The sequence below is a fragment of the Hippopotamus amphibius genome, chromosome 1 (genome assembly GCF_030028045.1).
Source record: "Hippopotamus amphibius kiboko isolate mHipAmp2 chromosome 1, mHipAmp2.hap2, whole genome shotgun sequence".
In the NCBI taxonomy this organism is placed as follows: domain Eukaryota; kingdom Metazoa; phylum Chordata; class Mammalia; order Artiodactyla; family Hippopotamidae; genus Hippopotamus; species Hippopotamus amphibius.
Genome location: NC_080186.1, coordinates 66577175 through 66598096, shown reverse-complemented (window position 1 = coordinate 66598096; position 20922 = coordinate 66577175).

Genomic DNA, 20922 nt, shown 5'->3' with positions numbered 1-20922 from the left:
TCTTCTCAGAATTTAAATGTTGAAGCTCTAATCCCCAATGTGATGGTATTTGGAGGTGGGACCTTTGAGAGGTAATTAAGTTTAGATTAGAATTGTCATGATGGGATTGGTGGCCTTAGAAGAAGAGGAAGGGTGTGATCTTTCTCTCTCTGTGTGTAGGCACGGAGGAAAGACCATATGAGGACAAGCTGTGACCTGCAAGCCAAAAAGAAGGCCCTCACTCGACACTGAATCTGCTGGCACCCTGATCTTGGACTTCCCATGCCTCAGAAATGTGAGAAATAAATATCTGTTGCTTAAACCACTCCATCTAAGGTATTTTGTTACAGCAGCCTAAGCAGACTAAGACAGAGGGGAAGATACCTTTTGGCTTTGGTCATTTTTGCTTTCCTTTTGTTCCTTGGGATGTGTATGCTATTTGTCTACTCTTATTTTCTTTTATTTAACGTGTCTCTTCCTGAATGTTGAAAATACTTCTTGTAATCAACCAAAGTCCTTTTTCCCTGGCATTGTGTTTATATTTTTTTGACTGATGGGTTGTTCTTCGTTCCAGCAGCAACTCTTGGACTACTAAGTTCTATTTGTTTATAAATTATCTTATTTGTTTGCCAAGTCAGTTGCCTTCTGGGACAACTCATTTTAGTATTCAATAGGTCTTGATTAATATCATTTGCAAGTTTCTCCCACAATATGGTTGCGTCCACACATGCAAATAAATTTGACTGAATTCAGCAAAAACATTAGGTTTTATTATTCTATGTAGTGGTGAATCACTGGTTTGATGGCATGTTCAAATTATTGACTTTTGGATTTAGTCCTGTGTAGAAATGACCTATCAGAATTATTAGCTTACACAAATGTTCTATTAAAAGTTTTTAAAAGTTTAAAAATATTTATCACAAATAAAATTTGCCTTGGCACCTTAGTCTACCTAACATTGCTAATACATTTTAGAAATATGTAATAAGCTTCTTAACATTGTCAATTTTGTTTCACACATACAGCAAGAAAGACCAGTGTCTATTTTTTTTTTTTTATTGTCTTTGAGCTCATTTGGACACATTGTCATGAGGCGTTATGAGAAAAACATGATAGACTTGTACTGAACAAACCTTAGCTTGATCTATGTGAAATTACTGTTGGGTTATTTTTGACTTACAAAAATGGCAACAAATATTACTAATAATTATTTTCACAGGCTCACTAATTTTCCCTCTCTGAATTTAATGTTTTCATCACAATTTGGAAATTAAAGCACTGTGCTCATTCACTTTTTGAAGTGCACTGGGTTAATAATGGGCTTCTGCCATTGTCTGCTTAACTCATTTGTCATGTTTTTGTATTCATAGTGCATACATGTCGGTAAAAACATGTATATGGTTTTTGGTTATTTTACTTTTCTAGAATGGACCTACCTGTTTTGCAAATTCAGGTCAAAATGAAACGTGCCAGTAGTAATTTGAACATCTTAATTTTGCTAAAGATGGAGAGTACTCACGTTCCCTGTGTCCATGGGGCAGGTCTCATGAATGACCTCGTGTTCAGTCCAGTTCACGAGGATTTACTGAGCTACTATCGTATGCTAGAGAGTGAACCAGGTTTGGGAATACAAAGATGACTAGGATATAAATATGTGAAAATAGTGTCACAAATTGCAGCATTGAGGGTTAAATAAGGTTAAAGTACATCTGTGAAAAGTCTCCATAGTCATGCCAATAGCAATGAATTAATTCAACAAATATTCAGTATTTATGAAGCCCAACCATAAGCCAAGGACCATGTAAGGTGCTGTGTATCCAATGAAATGAACAAGACATCATTCTTCTTGGCCTCCTGGAGCAGAGTACTTAAGTGATACGTACTTGGCAATACGTAGAAGGCCCTTTGCAATTGTCTCCAATTTGTTTTGCTCCCTGCTGCTGGGGCGAGCGCTCTGAAACAGGAATCTGATTATGTCACTCTCCTTGCTTAACAACCTTGAGTGACGTTCTTGTTGCCTAACGAAAAAAGGTCAAATTCCTTAGTATGGCTTTGCACTCTAATCCTAGACTAATTTTCCAGTTTCTACTCCTTCTCATGTGTCTTAGGCTGTGGCCAAACAAGAACACTGCTGAACCCAAACATCATGTGCTTTTATGCCTGTTCTGCCTTTGTTCACATGGTCCCTTTTACCTGGAGGGTCCTACCCCTCCTACCTGCACACACACTTCTTCCACACTCATTCTGTTGGCAAACTTCTACTCATATGTCACTACTTCAATGACCTCCCAGGCATAACGCACTGTGTTTCTGTAGTAATTTGTCTGCTCATCGCCAACATAATTTATTGTAGTTATTTTCACACAGTCTCCTGGGCTAGATGGTCTTTGAGGGTACTAAGCTGGATGTGTATTAAGCCTAAATTATCTCCAGTGCTGAAGCTTCCTCCATCTGACTTCCTAGTCAGTTGCTTTTGTTTCTCAAAACAAGAACAAACCATGTCCCACCTTTCCAAGAACTTCTAAGTACACAGTCTCATTACAAACTTAAAACTGCTTTGTGGAATATTTAGGGCAAGTAGAATTGTATTCAGTTCACAGTCAAGGATTCTGAAGCTAGGATCTGTGAAGTGCTTATTTCAAGAAAGTGCTGGGATCAGGATTGTTACATTCTCAGCTCTGTCCATTCACATCCATTTGGTATCTGTCTACATCAAAAATTCCATGAAATTACTTTCCTTTTTATAAAATTGTAGCTGTATCAGAAGTGGAACCCAAGCCATGGCTTCTATACCAGACTGAGTAAATAAATACTATTAATCCTAAAATAGGACTCCTCTCTGCAGTCATTGTTTGCCGGTAAACCTAAAGCGTGGGTAGTCATGGCAGTGGTTTGCGCTGATTCTACCTGGTGGTGTTATTGGTCTCTCTTTGGCTGTAGCCTGTGGGTCCTGAGCACTCCTGGCTGTGAGCTGTGGCTTCCGCTATTGCTGCTGCCCTGTTCCTCTTGCTTTAACTCCAGAGCTGCTCTCTGTCCCTGTCTCCTTTTCTGCCACTGCTCTTGGAGCAGTGTTGGTGGCCCGATTCTCAAAATTGGGGAATATTTTTTGCCAGGGAATGAGATTTTTGGGCCCACGAAAGGTAGCCAAGGACATTGGGAGGTCCTCACCCCTGTGGAACTCAGTCATCACTCTCTAGTAGTGATCAGTTTAGGGCTGCATCTGAATCTTTTGACGTCCTTTTACTTTAGAGTGAGTTTCCTATATTTTGGTGGGTGTTTCCTACCCAGATAGGGGCAACTCTTTTTTTTTTTTTTTTTTTTCTTCAGTTTTGATGAGTTTATTCAAAAGATTTTTTTTAAAAGAGCTATGATTCCTTTAGTATCAACTGTTATTATTTTAATTTTATTTATTTATTTTTTTTGGGGGGGGTACACCAAGTTCAATCATCTGTTTTTATACACATATCCCCATATTCCCTCCCTCCCTTGTCTCCCCCCCACTCTCCCCGTCCCAGTCCTCTAAGGCATCTTCCATCCTCGAGGGGCAACTCTTTGTTATGGTTAGTGTATTGATCTTGAACATCATACCCAGAGACCTCTTCATTATTTTTCAGAAGAGCTTTAGGGGTCTGATACATGTAGACTTTTCATTTAATTTTATGTCAACCAACATTTACTGAGCACCTATATATCTCAGGCACTATGCTAGATTGTAGAGTGTTCTATTTAATTTTTTTGAAATTGCGTGGTTATCCCCATTGGCCCTCAGTTACAGATAAGGGAACCTAGGGTCTGAAAGTTCAATAATTGGCCCAAGGGAACAGAGCAGAGCTGGGATTGAAACTCAGGCCTGTCTGATCCCAAAGTCTTTGTTCTTCCTGTTGCCTCTTGCTTCCTGGTATGAATGCCTCCATGATCCATAGTCACTTAAGATTTCAGAGGATTTAACAAGCAAGAATGACATTAACCCAAAGAGTCATTTAAAAAGTTTACTGGGAGAATATTTTTGCTATCATTGCCAGTGCCAGTAGAATCTATAAGATTTATAAAACATGATAAATGCCAATAGAAGACAGCTCCCTGTGCATATTTAATTTTGTTCTCCCTCTTCAACTACAAATACAAGAGAAAGAAACACTGTTTTTTACAACTTAACTTTCTAAATGACTTAGACATCCTTGGCGGCTTCTTCTTTTCTCTACTCTCATGAGCCCTCTAAGGACTAACATGTTAAAAATTATGATTATTCTTTCCAGATGTTGGAGTTTTGATTGCAAGTTGACTAGGAATAGCTAAGTGGTGGCGGAGCTGGCGTTGCTTAGTGGAAAATGTTCAGACAACACACGAAGACCTGCCAAGTCTCTTGCAATGTTTTATTTGTATTGATATGTGTTTGGCTCCGTCAGCTCTGCTTGAGGTTGTGAGGCTGATTGGAATGACCAGGCCAAAGAGCTCTGGGAGTATTCCTCCTCATTCCACTACGATTCCCGAGTCCTGAGCAGATTAAAGATAGTAACGGTTCTGCAGTTAGGTAAGAGATTGAACAAAATATATGTGAATCGGTGAATAATGTTAAGTATCTTAAGGAGTTGCTTAAATTAGAAAGTAAATGAAAAACCAGATTGGAAGGAAATTCAGAGTATTTAAATGAATGTTTGCCTCTAAACTTACCACTATGTGATTTGAGAAAATCATGGATTCACTATGAAATAATTTAATTTTATTTTCTGCCTTTAGAAAAAGTACTTCAAACTTAAAATCTTGTTCATTTTTGTATTTCATGGAGATTCCTTGCCTGCCCTAAGAATATGTTTCTATTTATTTTAGGCATAACTGCTCAATTTGCCTCTCCATCTTTCTCCTAATGGGAACCAACTTTTGAACCATCCTTGTTTCCCCTGAAGAATTACATTGTCAGTCTAGAAGCCGACATGTATCAGTAAAGCTGGTGGCAATTTTGACCATGACTATATTTCCATTTTTTTAGTAAAAAGGCATTTCATACTTTCCATTTGTTTGTCACTCAATTTTGATCTGGCTTCCAAAGTTGCCTGATTTTTTTAACCATGAGATAGAAGAGCAGGTGTCACAAGGTGATGTGGATGTGCTCAGTTGATGCCCAGAGAGGGAATTTCTGCGTGAGATTCCTGCATTTTGTTCTTTGGTTTCTGTTATATAAGAGAGAAAATAGGAGAGAGAAAGGAGCTGTATATGATCAATCTAAACCTGAAACTGTGAAGGCGAAGCTTTTGTCATTCTAAAATTACCCTCAGTTTTTTTCAATACTGGGAAATCATTCTGTGTAACAAAATCAAACTGCAGAAAAGTTTTTTGGTGTATGGTTTTGTTGGACTAGCGGTTAGCAAATCCCAGACATCTCTTTGGAGTCTCTAGGAATTCTGGACTCAAGAAGAAAGAACAGTTTGCAAAACAACTTTGTAAATTCAATTTTATTAACATAAGTCTTCCAATAGAGGCAAATGGAAAGACTTTGGAGTCAGACAAGTCTAGGTTTAATCCTGGTTCTGTCACTTACTAACCTTGTAAACCGGGCCAGGTTATTTCACTCCTGGAACCTTAATTTCCTTGTCTGTAAAAGATTGAAATGAATGCATACCTTTCAGAATTATTATGAGAAATTGATGTATGCAAATATAGACCAGAGAGGGCCTCCCAGTAACTGAGAGATATTTTAAAATAGAACATGAAAGTTGTTATCATACAGGTTAAATTTGTGCTGTGAAGCACACTAGTCACACAAGGCAAAGATTCCTGCTCCACAGCCTAAAATGTGGCTACGACTCTTCCTCCCTGTTGCCGTAGCTGTAAATAAGAATGAATGCTAATAGCTGCCATTACTGCATTCTTACTCTCTGCTAGGTAATGTGTAAACATTGTGCCATTTGATCTTCAAAACTCTCTTCTGGGATAGTTTATGTGATTCTAAACAACAAGCTTAGCTGAAATTAAAAATATAACCTACTTTGTCATTATACAGACATAGCCATTGGCTTTTTATAAATATGTTAGGCTAAATCAATACTCCTCACAGACTTTAGAAATTGTGGTTCTAGTCAAGTGGGGAAAAAAACTCCAGGAAAAATTGAGTTGTAAATAGAACCTGAATGTTTTATTTATTCATTTTTAAAACAGGGATATGTTTGAAAAGATAAATTCTAGGACCTACCCATCAGGTTTGCTGGGACTGTGAATCTATGAGCTGAACGGTGTCACTAAGCTCTGTGAGGAAGCCGGAAGCTGCTTCCTTCTGCTCTGTACCGAGCACAGGTGCTTGAACTAGGTGCTTAATACCTAACTAGTAGGTACTCAACATGGTAGGAACTTAATAATGCTTATCAAGTGAAATTTTGTAAAACAAACAAATTAGTTTTTAACGTGGGGAAGTATACCTCCTTAAGATAAATTTTTTCCAGATGGATAATTTTAAAGTTTTCAAAAACTGTTTTTTTGGAGGGCAAACACTTTTATTTTCAAAACCTTTTTAAGTACCTACATTTTTAAAGTTAGTCTGAGTCTTCCCACCTGAACATTTGATTATATCATTTTTTTAAATTTTGAAAAAATTTGAAAATGTAAGAAAATGCATATGTAAGAAAATCTCATTTAAATCTTAAATAAAAAATCTTAAATATAAATTTATGAAATGCTGTGATTTCTAAAACTAGCAATATTATGAGTAGCCAAAGGAAAAGAAATGATGAAATTTGAAACATTTCAATGAGCTAAAATTTTGAATAAATTGAAAAAAATACAGTTTTTATGTTTTCTATTAATGTTTTCTGGACTATATGCCGTAAAATAAAAAGGATATAAAAATAGCTAATATTACATACTGTTCTAAACCTCGCAAAGAGCTCCGTATACATTATATTTCTTAATCTTCATGACAACCCTGTCAAGCAAGTATTGCTTTCCTTTCCATTTTACAGATGAGAAAACTGAAAGTCAGATGACTTGCCCACACATCCGGCAAGTGGCAGAAACAGGTTTAGAGCACAGGTCTCTTTGACTCTGCATCCTGTAATCCTGCTTGTGTGTTGTGCCCATCGGCCTGAGCTTGATGGGCACAATTCCTGTAGGAACTGGTCCCCACAGTGTGCAGAGATGAGGTCATTAATCAATATATATATTGCCCAACTAGCAAATAACTTGTTCGCCCTGAAGTATGGAAATTATTTGCTCTGGCATAGAGATTATCCTCATCCCTTCTCAAGAGAATCAGATGAGGGATCTCCAGGCTTTAAAAAAAAAAACAAAAAACAAAACAAAAGGATGTGTGCAAAAAACAAAAGCTCCATTTTGAAACTGAAATTGAAATTTTTGTTCTTGAACTGCTACAGTCAAGCTGAATGCTGAGGCACTCATAAACTGTGGAGCTCATTTCCTGATTTAACATTATTGCTCAGTCCAGGAGTTCTCAAGAAATACGACTGTTTGGTTATCTTCCCCTTGTAATAACTAGAGCAAACTACGGTGCAGATATAGTTTGGAACACGTCATAGCACCTGAAAACCATCCAGGAGTCTTCATTCTTCCAGGTTAATGAATGCAAAATTCTGATTCCATTTGTCTTAGCCCACATGCATCTTGTGTAAGAGCAAGGAAATTTAAATGCAAAAATGACTTTTTGTGCAACGTTAGGATGAGATTTTCATTATACCAAAGCAAACATTAAAATGAAAAGCACTACACAGTGGTAGTAATACATGGATTTCTCCCTCACTGCATTTACAATGTCTTTCTTTATACTATGTTGCCCTCTATAGTATTGACATAACATATTTGAAATAAAAAACAATGATGGGATAGTGAGGAGAGGAAAGTCTACTTTTTGCCAATGTGAGAAAGGTTAACTTTGAAAAACCCAAGTAAATGTCTGCTTATACACGTTCAAGTATTCTTTTCTCTAAGTGTATTCAATTAGCTAAACCCAATTGCCTATCTTGTGTTTTTGCACCTTCATTTCTATAATAATGTGAACGGAGTCAATAATCATATATGCTTCCTGTAACAAAAACCAAGTAGAATAGCCAAAAGAATGTATTGTATTTTAATAACTGCTGTTAAAAATGGCACCTATGTTTATCTGACTATGTGATTTTCGGAGAGAACTAAATGGATTTATGAACTTTCAAAACAAGCACAAACTAAAAAAAAAAAAAAAAAAAAACCAAACCAAAACAAAAAAACTTTACCCTCAGGCTTAGCAATAACATGAGACTTCAAGCCTAATAGGTAATTATTTTGGAAATTTATGTTTCTAAAAAGAGGAGGGGGGCAAAATGCAAACACCATCGCAACCATAGCTAATTAAAAACAGTTGGTGAACCAGCTGATTCTGGCAAAAAAAAGTGAGTTGCAACACTTGAAGCGACTGGTGTAGAGCTCAGAAAGAAATCCAAGGAAGTAAACATTTCTTTACTTTTTGGGCAATTTACTTTAGCCAGACAACTCTGTGAAGGATGGTGGTATTCAGAGGGTTGTTCTGATAAGCAGATTTCCAGCCTTTTAAGGCAACAGTATTCTCTGAAAACAAAACAAAACAAAAATCCCCTGAAGCTCAAAAGGTGTTGACTGTCTAAGCAATATTTTTTCCCAAGGAGTGGTCTCCCCAGTTAGGTACAATTACTTAATTTTTTAGTAATGCAACTCATTTCACTGAAGTGTGATAATACCCAATGCTGGCAGTGGGGAAGGGAAGAGGCTCACGGAGGACAAATTGTTAGAACCTTTTTGGAAGGCAATTTGTTTTTTTTTTTTATTCTTTTATTTTTTAAAAAATTTTATTGGAGTACAGTTGATTTACAGTGTTGTGTTACTTTCTGCTGTACAGCAAAGTGAATCAGTTATACATATACATATATCACCTCTTTTTTAGATTCTTTTTCTATATAGGTCATTATAGAGTATTGAGTAGAGTTCCTGGAGGACAGTTTGTTAATACTATCAAAGCCTTAATGCGTGTACACATTTTGGCTTAGTGATTTCACTTTTAGGAAATTATGCAAAGGAAACATTCACATAAACATTCATATAAAAAGCATCCACTTTTGTCAATTCTATGTCAACTAACAAGGTTAAAAAATAGGTCCATCTATTTAGGAGAATTCTATACAACCAGGTTCTGAAAAAGTTTTCTTGTCATGAAAAATAATTATAATATTTTAACATGCTGCTAAGGGCAGAAGAAACAGACCAAAATAAGTATATAGAGTAGATACCATTTAAATAGAAATAAAATGAACATATCTCCTGCTGTGGGGGAACTTGATAGGATGTAAGCCACAATAGGAAAAATATAATTAATTTTGAAAAGGACTGAGGTTGCCTTTACCTGGGATGAATTATGAACTCTCTGCTGCAATTGGGAGCCTGTGTTGGAAGTAGAATCTTCTGAGTTGACTTAAAGATATGAATACATTTGTGTGGTTGCTACCTATAGTTTCACATTTGGAGTGGTCCAAACCTAGCTTATGTTTGAGAAATACGTTCTATTTCAGATCATGAATTAGATTAATTTAGAACACTTTTTTATTAAAACTCTCAAATGATTAAACACCAGAGACATTAAGTCCAAGCATGTATGTGTGTGTGTGTGTGTGTGTGTGTGTGTGTGTGTGTGTGTGTGTGTTTACATTGTGAGATTTTGCACTCTATAAATAATGTCACCAGTGCTGTCAGTTATATACCTCCTTAGGCTGTGTATTTACTGCTTCTGGCCGTCAATTTGTCAGCTACTTTGGTTTATGGTAACTGTCATCTCTTTATGAGTGGCACATTCTTAAAACCACACGTGTCACAGGCTGTCTGCTACTGACCTAAGGAGTGCCAATTTTGCTTTGTAAAAAGTAGCTTGGATATGAAATCATGATGGTATGAAGGATTTCCCAAGCTGGTAGGTAAACAAAGACATAAGCTGCCCTGGTGAATTTCAGCATTCCAAATTGTCATGGGAACTTACTGTGCTCTTCCTAGAGAGAGAGTCACTTTTCTGCTCCAGTGCCTACTCTGTGTGCTCCACTTGAAAAGCAGTGGCAGGATCAGCATTGGTGGCGGAAGCCAGACAGCCAGAAATGAAATGGCCATGCAATGAACAATAAAGCAGATTTTGTTTTACAAACCTTCACATAGAACTTGTCAGGTAGCTTGCAGAAACTTCTGACTGGTTCTGTGAATTCTGCGTCTATCTTTTCATGATGTATTGAAAGTTCTTGTACTTCAGTGCATTTATGTATAAGTGTGCTTATTTATAAAAAGATATTTTACTTTGAAACAATATCAAATTTATAGAAAAATTGCAAAAAGAGAGCAGAAAATTTTTTTTCCTAAATTGTTTGAGAGCAAGTTGCCCATCAGCCCTGGATACTTTAATGTATGTCCTACTACTGCCAACATTCTCCTAATGAACCGCAATAAAACCATTAGATTAAGAAATAAACATTGACACATTAGTCCCGTCTAACCCTCAAACACCATTAGAGTTTTGTGAATCATCTTGAAAATGCCCTTTGTAGCAGAACGATCCATGTCAGAATCACATATTGCATTCAGTTGTCATATGTGCCTTTTTAGTCTCCTTCAACCTTTTTTCACTCTTTTTTGACTTTCATGACCTGGAAAATTATAAGGAAGTTACTTTGTGCAAAGTCCACAATGTATATTTTTCTTGTTTTCTATTGATTAGATTCAGTTTATATGTCTTTGGTAGGAATATCACAAAAGAGGTTCTGGGTTCATCTCATTGTACCCCATCAGGATTAATATTGTTCCATTATTGATGATGTGCTCATCAACCATTTAATGACCTCTGATCATTTGATTAAGGTGGTGTATGGCAGTTTATCTTTGTAATTACTCTTTGTAATTCATGAATGATTTGTAAAGTGGTTCTTCAAGAATAGCTAGACATCCCATTCCTTAACAAACTCTTTCTTTCTTCCTTTCTTTCTTTCTTTCTTTCTTTTTTCTTTCTTTCTCTTTCTTTCTTTCTTTCTTTCTTTCTTTCTTTCTTTCTTTCTTTCTTTCTTTCATCTTTCTTTCTTTCTTTCTCTTTCTTTCTTTCTCTTTCTTTCTTTCTCTTTCTCTTTCTTTCTTTCTTTCTTTCTTTCTTTCTTTCTTTCTTTCTTTCTTTTTCTTTCTTTTTCTTTTTCTTTCTTGCTTTCTTTCTCCTTCCTTCCTTCTTTTCTTCCTTCTTTCTTTTTCTTTCTTTCTCTTTCTTGCTTTCTTTCTTCTTCCTTCCTTCCTTCTTTTCTTCCTTCTTTCTTTCTTGCTTGCTTGCTTTCTTTCTTCTTCCTTCCTTCCTTTTCTTCCTTCTTTCTTTCTCTTTCTTTCTTGCTTTCTTTTGCTTTCTTGCTCTTTCTTTCTTCTTTCTTTCTTTCTTGCTTTCTTGCTTTCTTCCATCTCTTTCTCCATTTCTCTGTCTCTCTCTCACTCCCTCCCCCTCCTATCTATCTACCATATACCTATCTATCATCTCACTCTTTCTCTTTCTCAGTATAGGCTCATGAATTCCTATTTTTGTTCAAAGGTTATAATCTATTTCTATCACTATTTATTTTGAACTTAAATTATCCCCTCATTTGATCAGGGGAATCTTCTTCAAGCTGGCTCCTATGTCCTTTTAACATAGCCCATTATCCTTTGAACACATCTGTACTTTCTGACACAAGAAGAGGTTCCAGGTTCATTTTTTTATTTTCCCTGCCTCAGTCCTGGAATCATCCATTTCTCCAAGGACCTCTGATTCCTTTCATTGGAGAATGGTATTTAGAAACCAAGCTCTTGGTGCGAAGTAAACTCATTGCTGCTATTGTAGTATTGCTGCTCCCAGGCCCCTTGAATGGACAAAGCTGGGGAATATATAATATTATTATTATACATTATTTATTTGTTATATAGAATATATAATTATAATATATATTCTTTATTTTTTTACATATATATAATATATATAATTATATATTCCCCAGCTTCATCCACTTAAAGCACCCAAGAGTAGCAACAAATTACTTTATATTTTTTTACACCCCTATTTTTCTCTTTCTATCTAAATGTTGAAACTGTGAGTTCACAGAGATATCTCCAGTTCCAATCTAATACCACAAGATTCATTCTAGTTTTTTCTCTTTCCGTATTTGTAATTCCCTTCACCAACTGTGAGAAATCTAACTCCCAATATCCTCAGTATGTTTATTTATTTGCTCAATTATCCTGTGTATAACCCACCTCCCACTGCCAACACGCCTCGCGTTGATGCTCTGTTTATTTTGTTTAGACTTTGAGACCAGGCATCTCACTCTGCATGGGCTTTGACACCATATGTTGTCATATACATGGAGACCCTCCTCGTTCCATCTGGCCATCTCTCTACGTGGATACCTTCCTCACCCTGCTCAGGCTTTGAAAACCCATTCTGGGATGTCTCCTGGCAAGAACATTCTCTTCACTTGTTTCAGGGCTCCATCACCCAAAACTGGGCTGCCACTACCACTGCTTTCCTAGGTGAACGTCCTCCTCCTTCTGCGTGGGCTCCAGTTTCCCTTGTGGGATGCCACCATGTGCCAGAGTCCCTGTGCTGGTGCTTACCTTGCTCAGCCTCACCTAAAAGCTTTTGGATTGAATTGTTCAGGAAGGAAAGGGAAAGGAAAAAAAAGAAGAAGAGGAGGAAGAAGAAAAGTTGGTTTATAAAGTTTGCCTTACAGGTAATGCAGTGGGGCAGAAACTGTGAAATGAGAAAGACATTGTCAGATGACCTTAAGGAATGAGTTTAGTAATGGTGTAGGATGAGCACTGGTTAGGAATAAAGCAAAGGCCTGCTGGAAAGAGCATAAGAAGTGGCCAAGGGGCATTCTGTCTCTGGACCACTCTGGCTTTTTTTATCAGACGAAAGGGGAAAACAGAATGTGGGTGGCTTGACCAAGCAAGTTCTCAGGATAATGACCCAGGAATAAGGTTTCTGCGGATAATTTCATAGCAAGCTAGGAAGAATAATAGTCGTGTACTTATTATGTGTTAGGAACTTAAGTTACATTATTTATCAATTTTCTTGACAGGTGGGCATTATTCTACCCATTTTATGAGACAGGAAACTGAGGTTTGTAAAGGTGCATCAACTTGCTAATGATAACAGGGGTCTGAGCCAGGACTCAAATCCAAATCTGACTGACTTCTACAATCATTCCTTATTTTATTGGACATGATTAAGCCTATTAATTTAGGAGACGTGATGAAGATAATTAAATTTTTTTTATTTGATTTCTCACGAATTTATGTACAGGCGTAGCTGAGGTTCTTAACTCTTTCAACCAAGTCATTCTGGAAAAGCAGATTCAGGAGTTCCTAGAAAACTTCCTAGTCCTTACTTTAACTCTTCCATCATGGAGAGAAGAGAAATCTGAGAAGAGAGGTTGAGAAGGTTACATATGAACTCTAAGGAGAGAGTAATCCAGAAACACAGCAGGTAGGAGTGGGGCCCAGGAAATGAAATTTTATTTATGTTAGTACCTTAGAACAATCAGTGTGCCTGTGGAGGATATTTGCCCCCAACATGGAAGCTGTAGAAAGAAAGAGCTAATAAATATTTGTATCATTGCCTTGTCTCGATTCCAAAGCCCCCCTTCCTTCTTTTTAACTTCTGTAGGACAGGAGACAAGAGACATCATAACAATTTCAACAAGTATTTAAGTCTGTGGTTAGGTGATGTCTCCTGGGGTATCAGCAACCTGCCGTTTTGTCAGTGTTTTCTCTATATCTGCATTGAAGCTGCGTATAAAGTTATTCTGGTGGCCTCTATGTCACATAATATCACAGACTCCCTGACAGCTGTTTGGCCATCAGCATCACAATGGGGAAAACGCCTTTCAGTTTCCAGAATCTTGCTATAGTCTGATGCTGGTACCTGTTGTTGTAATCATTTAATTGACATGCTTTAATAGTCCTATAATAAATAGAATAGAGGTTTGGTTTTATAGTTTCCCTTATAAAACAGTATACAGTATACAGTAAACAAAACATGATTTATGCAAAAATAAATTTATGGCTTTCTTTTCCCCAATCATTAAGAATGAAGACTTCATAAATAAATATCTAAGCCTCATCCAGTGTTATAAGATGAATTCCACCAGACAACCTAGCCCACAAATTTGTGAAACTTTGTAGAGTCTTATAGAATATTTGGAACCAAGAAGCATACAGGAGGATGGCCAGCATGACTTTGTCTCCAGGGGGAGGGAATAAAATCTAGTGGCAGCTTCTCAATGTCCCTTTCCATTTGCTGTGTTCACTCAAGTGGTCTTTATTGTTGATGATGTGATGCCACTTAGTATTTACATTATCTTTTTATATGAGGCACTCATTGCTTTTCTTTCCTTTTCGATTTATTTTATTATTTATTTATTTATTTTGGCTGTGTTGCGTCTTTGTTGCTGCACACGGGCTTTCTCTAGTTGTGGTGAGCGGGGGTTACTCTCTGTTGGGGTGCACGGGCTTCTCACTGTGGTGGCCTCTCCTGTTGCAGAGCACGGGCTCTAGGCACGTGGGCTTCAGTAGTTGCAGCACATGGGCTCAGTAGTTGTGGTGCATGGGCTTAATTGCTCCACAGCATGTGGGATCTTTCTGGCTCAGGGATTGAACCCACGTCCCCTTCACAGGCGGGGTCTTAACCACTGCACCACCAGGGAAGCCCAAGGCACTCATTGCTTTTCAGTACCAACTCATAAATTTTCACTCTGCACCCAGGTAGGTGAGCAATGAGCAGCACTGCCCATATTGTGCAGCTAGAGGCATCGGGCCTTGTCTGTATGAAGGGATGTGGAGAATTCAGCAATTAACTGCTTTTTTTCCAAGTTAAAATACTTATCTAGTAAAACAAGCTAGGGCTATTTATTTGGAGGACTATATTGTTTTCTGTAAATTATAAAGTTCAAATATAGTTATTGCTTTTGCCAGAGCGCTGGGCCCTGCCAAGAAGATGGGTAAATTTTATAGCTGAGCTTCATATTGGTAATAAATTGTTGGACCATTTAGTGTTAAACATAAAAACAAGTAACTCAGCTGCTTGAAGAAAATAGTATGACTGCATGGTGAAAACAGTACTTATTAAATAATTATAAAATATTCTAGAGAAGTGGGGGATAGGGCCACCACTTAGAAAAATAAGATTGTGCTCATATTTTGCTTTTTTGTTTACCAAATTATTTTGTATCCTAGACAAAATGATAGAATATTAAGCAGTTAAACTAAAATATTGCAGGAATAGAAAGAATTTTAGATTATTAAAGGGTTTAAAAACTATTAATATAGGGAAGAAATAATTATTACATTATATTCAATTACATTCTTAAGTGAATTAAGAGATTCTATTATTAATGGTATTAATGATACATGGATGGACATTGCTGCAGTTACTTTGGTTTAAATCTCAAACATATTATCATTTTTTAGTACTTTGCATAGTGCTGTGCACACATAGAAGTTTGATGTTTCTTGAGTTTCAATAAATATATATCCATTAACTATTTAGACAGCTTAATGAAGGTTAAAATTTGAAAATGTATGCCATAAGCTTGCTCTCTGTCAATGAGAATTCACTTTAAAAATGTTATTGTCTGAAATCAAGAATTTTTAAGTAGAAAGATAGAGGACCCATATTATATTAATGAATTAGAAGCTAGTATAGTCTTAAGAAATAAAATTGATTTATAAATATTAAGCAACTCTTTACAGAAGAGTTTTGTAAGTATACAAATAAGTTGCCAAACAGAAGGAGTTTAAACTTAGAATATAAATACAATTGTGGAGCCAGAGAATCCATCTAACTTAATGTATGAGTATTGTAATTATAGGAGGAAAATTCTACTGAAAAAGAAGAAGGAAAACCATTAGGTGGTCTGCATGGGTCACAGAGCTCAGAATGGAAATAGTACCATGCAATTGAACTTCAGAGCGCACCAGTGAGATAGGTGAAGAGAGTTGTCCTGACACTCTGATTCTTCAGGTTTCTCCTGTGGGCTCATTTGTTTATGTTGTGAGTCAGTGACTCAGAATCCAGTGTTGTATGGAAAAGAAAACAGTAAGAACAGCAGTTAAACAACACAAGGCATTTTCATGGTGTTCTACCAGCTCTTTTCAGGAAAGCTCCAGTCTGTTGTCCAGGGGAAGATTCTTTTAGGTCTTCTCTGGGGATTTTTCTTCAGTTCCTAAACAACCATTTTTATGCATTTCCCCTTCACATAAAAGAAAAAAAATGTAGACAGTCACTCATCCTCCTTAATGCTTCTAATTAAATGAACAATAACAGTTATTGAAAGGGTAGGAGAAAAAGGGGAAGACAAGTCCACTCACCTTTCTTTATGAGGGATGGCACTCTTAAATGTTGGCCCTTCTTTCTCTCTGAAGAGACACCAGAAGGAAGGCAATTACTGGAATGTGAGGTAACTAAGCTCATTCGTCTTTAGTCTTTACAATAAGCCTTGCTGCTTTTGACTTGTGAAAGGATAGAAAAAGCTGGTCTGAAGCAGTAGAAAGTTAGGGACCTACATTTCACAACCACTCTCAGTGATCCAAGAATTGAGTGTAAACGGGATGAATGGAGTTTACTAAGACTGAGACAAGTATTAAGTGACTAAACAGCTGTATGTATACACATTTTATTCTCCTTACGTGTACAAGGGACTTCTGCACTCCCATACAGTAGGGGAAGGGAATTAACTTATGAGTGTTCGTTGTGTGCCAAGTTCTATGGCAGCATTTTATTTAAATTTTTTCTTCAACTCTAAAATACCTGTTAGATTACTACAGAGCATTGCTTATTGAATTATTACATTATTGTGAGGATTAAATAAGATGAAGCTGGTACTATCTGGTACATTAGATTCTCACAACAACCCTATAAATCTCAACAAGGTTAACGTGACCCAGCCAATGTCACACCGCTAGAAAGTGGTCGAGATGGTGTTCTAATCCAGAACCGACCCCCCAGCCCTCACTCCTGCCGCTACACTCTGTGACTACAAAATAGTGCATTTGCTGGGTAATTGTCTATGACTCATGTGATAACAGGGATCTTGGGCCAGAAATTTCAAGCAAAAGCGTATTACTGTTAAACAAAATCTATTCCGAGGAATAATTTGTAGTTACTGGGAGAAATGTATTTTTACGCTTCTTCTACTCTTGAAGTACAATGGTTAACAAATTGCTTAATTTCCTCTTTGTAAGCTGAGTGCTGCAGGCAAGCTGTGTTTTCCCACTGGTAAAGTATTTCCAAATCTGTGTCTGTGGAGCTTAAATTGGAGGAAATTCGACATCCCAAACTTTGGGTAATGAATGTGACACTTCTTTGAGAATTTAGTTTCTTGATCTGAAAGAATGGTATGCTCCACAGGCAGAAATGTGAGTAGAATTTACTATTCATAGAGCTGTCAGGGCTGTGGTTTTTTAGTCCTGATATCTATTTGTGATAGTTCTGTGATGCAAACATTAGGGTAGGTGCACAAATATCAGGTGAAATTGTAAAGAGCTTAAGGATGAAATACTTATGATGACAAAAGTGATGGTTAGGCCACAGTTAATTCACTGAGGTATGTCCTTAATTATAACACTTAATTTTAAGTTATCTAGCTACTACCTATCCTTTCTGTCTAGTTAATTTTATGATACTAACATATTCTGGAATATAAGCTCCATATGGTCAGAGATTTTTGTCAGTTTCAGCCACATCTGTATCCTTAGAACCTAGAAGAATGCCTGGTATATAGTAAGTGTCCAATTAATATTATTTAAAAAAAGAATGAAATACTTAGGCAAAGGGATAGAAGCTTAAGAAGTTGAACTCTAAAATTCAGGAACAGAAGGAATTCTCATCAGAGGAACAAAATATTAAAGGGATAAACTATTTTTAAAAATTAATTATTTCTATTGAAGTATACTTGATTTACAATGCTGTGTTAGCTTCAGGTGTACAGCAAAATTTTTGATTCGGTTATATATATGTGTATATATATATTTATAAAAGAATAAGAATATACATTTTCTTTTTCAGATTCTTTTCTATTATAGGTTATTACAAGCTATTGAATATAGTTCCCTGTGCTCTACAGTAGGCCTTGTTATTTTATATTTAGTAGTGTATAGTTGTTAATCCCAAACTCCTAATTTACCCCCCTTTCTGCCCTTTCCTCTTGGTAACCATGAGTTTTTTTTATGTCTGTGAGTCTACTTCTATCTTGTAAATAAGCTCATTTGTATCACTTTTTTAGATTCCACATGTAAGCGATATCATATGATATTTGTCCTTGTCTGACTTACTTCACTTAGTATGATAATCTCTAGGTCCATCCATGTTGCTACAAATGGTGTTATTTCATTCTTTTTTATGCCTGAGTAATATTCCATTATCTATATCTATATCTATATCTATATCTATATCTATATCTATCTCACATCTTCTTTATCCATTCATCTGTTGATGGGCGTTTAGGTTACTTCCATGTTGGCTATAGTAAATAGTGCTGCAGTGAACATTGGGATGCATGTATCTTTTTGAATTAGAGTTTTTGTCTTTTGCAAATATATGTCCAGGAATGAGTGGGATTGCTGGATCCTATGGTAACTCTATTTTTTATTTTTTTAAGGAACCTCCATACTGTTTTCCATAGTGGCTGTACCAATTTATATTCCCACCAACAGTATAGGAAGGTTCCCTTTTCTCCACACCCTCTCCAGCATTTATTATTTGTAAACTTTTTGTTGATGGCCATTTTGACTGATGTGAGGTGATACCTCATTGTGGTTTTAATATACGTTTCTCTAATGGTTAGTGATGTTAAGCATCTTTTCATGTGCCTGTTGGATATCTGTATGTCTTCTTTGGAGAAATGTCTAAGTGTTCTGCCCAGTTTTTTGACTGGGTTGTTTGCTTTTAGATATTTAGCTGTATGAGCTAAGCTGTTTGCATATTGTGGAAATTAATCTAAAGGGATAAACTATTAATGTAGGAGTAGAAATAATTTTATAGAATTAAATCTTCAAATGAAACATAAAAATTTTATTATTGTTGGTATTTATATTACAGAGAGGCAAAGAGCCTCTCCAAACGATCAAAGATAGTTTGCATAATTCTTCCAGGTTATTCAGAAGAAAAGATGAAAAGGATCATATCATGATGTCAAATGTTAAATTTTAATGTCTCATTTAAAAAATGTGTGTGTGTGTGTGTGTGTGTGATGGGGCAGGTGAAGGAGAGAATGGAGGGATAAAGGATGAATAAAAATATTTTAATTAGCTCCCTTGATTACATCTTATTTCAGGAAACTAGCCATCAACAATGCCTTTTTGTCAATTTTGTCTAATGTCTTTTTAGTTTTAGCATTATCAGTGAAACCATGGTGCTGCACTATTATTTCTTCATTTAATTATTGTTTATCTTTACCTATGCTGCACAGCCCTTACCGAAGTTGTCACTTATTCTCAGAGATCAAATTATTTAAACGTTAAACATACATACTTATTTTCACTAATAACATGAAGAATAAAGGAAATAAAAGGATGGGGAAAAGGTAGAGTAGGGGATCAGCAAGAAAATTTCCCCAGTTTTCTATCTCCAGATTACTAGGAAAAACATGGAACTTCCTTAATTTGTAATTAAACCACAAAAAATTGCTAGCTTTTATATTTTAATTATTTTGGGGTCCTAAATTTGGGGAGTAAGGAGAAGCTTTAAATAAATTCAAAGAAAACGATTGTCTATTTCTAGGGAAAAAAGGCTTTAAATTATTAAACACCTTAGACCATTTATAAAATGCCTCTGTGGACATCAAATAGTCTTAAAAAACAAAATTTTGATGATTTGTGTATAAATAAATCAGAAACATATGAATTAAATTTCACATAAAATTCACATGACTTCAAAAAAATTAAATGTAAAAAATACTTGGCAAAACTTATTTGAGGTTTGGTATAACACAAAGTGTGTTTTGGGTTTGGTAAAGCCACAGGCATTTGAAAAATATCTTGAAATAATCACCAAACCCAAAGTGTTCCTAAGTTAGCCCATTCCTTAGAAACTTTTTACCGTGATGATGTTTGATGATTGATCATTTATTTCTCTTACTAAAGAAAAAAAAGTCAATTATGAGAAATTTAAGGAAGATCAAATTTTCTTTTTCCAGTGAATTGCTAGAATTTGAAAACCCAATAATTTAACAGGCATGTTGTTTGCTTGTTTTTAAAGATCTGCAGCAGCACTATTATTACAGTTGAGCTATAATATTCAAGAATTGGCCTCTTTCCATTCATAGCTCATGTTTCCTCTTAAAGTTTGAAGGGAACTTGAGAGTTCATCTCATCTGTCTCTTGATTGTTCCCTGCCTCCTGCTCTCCGTCCTCCTCCTCCTCTTCTTCTTCTCCTTCTACTCCTCTTGCTCTTCCTTTGATATTTCATTGTTTTTCTTGAGAATATCTCAATAATCGTAACCTTGGTTCCATGCTGGGAATCGCAAAGCAGGCAAATGTCAACCTTAGTCCCCTTCCATCCTAGCAAACTTACTGCTCCTCTATAATCCTTAGCTTCTCTTCAGATGCTCAGTGTTCTGTATCTGTGCCTACTCTACGCTCTCAGCCATACAGACCTATTTAATCTACCACTGCGGTGTTCCCAAACCATCCTTTCATCAAAGTTTACCTTGTGGATAGTCAGCACCACACTGGGGAGAGGGGTGTTGCAAATGCCTTGTATTATTTAATTCTGGTTGCTCACATTACTTTGTTGAAGAAGAAAAATGGCATTAGACTGTAGTTGGAGAGTTTCTAATAAATTTCTCTTATGACTGTTGGTACAACCAACAGAATTCCATCTGAGCTAGAATAAAGCAGAAAGAGGATGCAGGAATAGCTCACGGTGCCCAAGCATTGTGTAGTAGTCACATC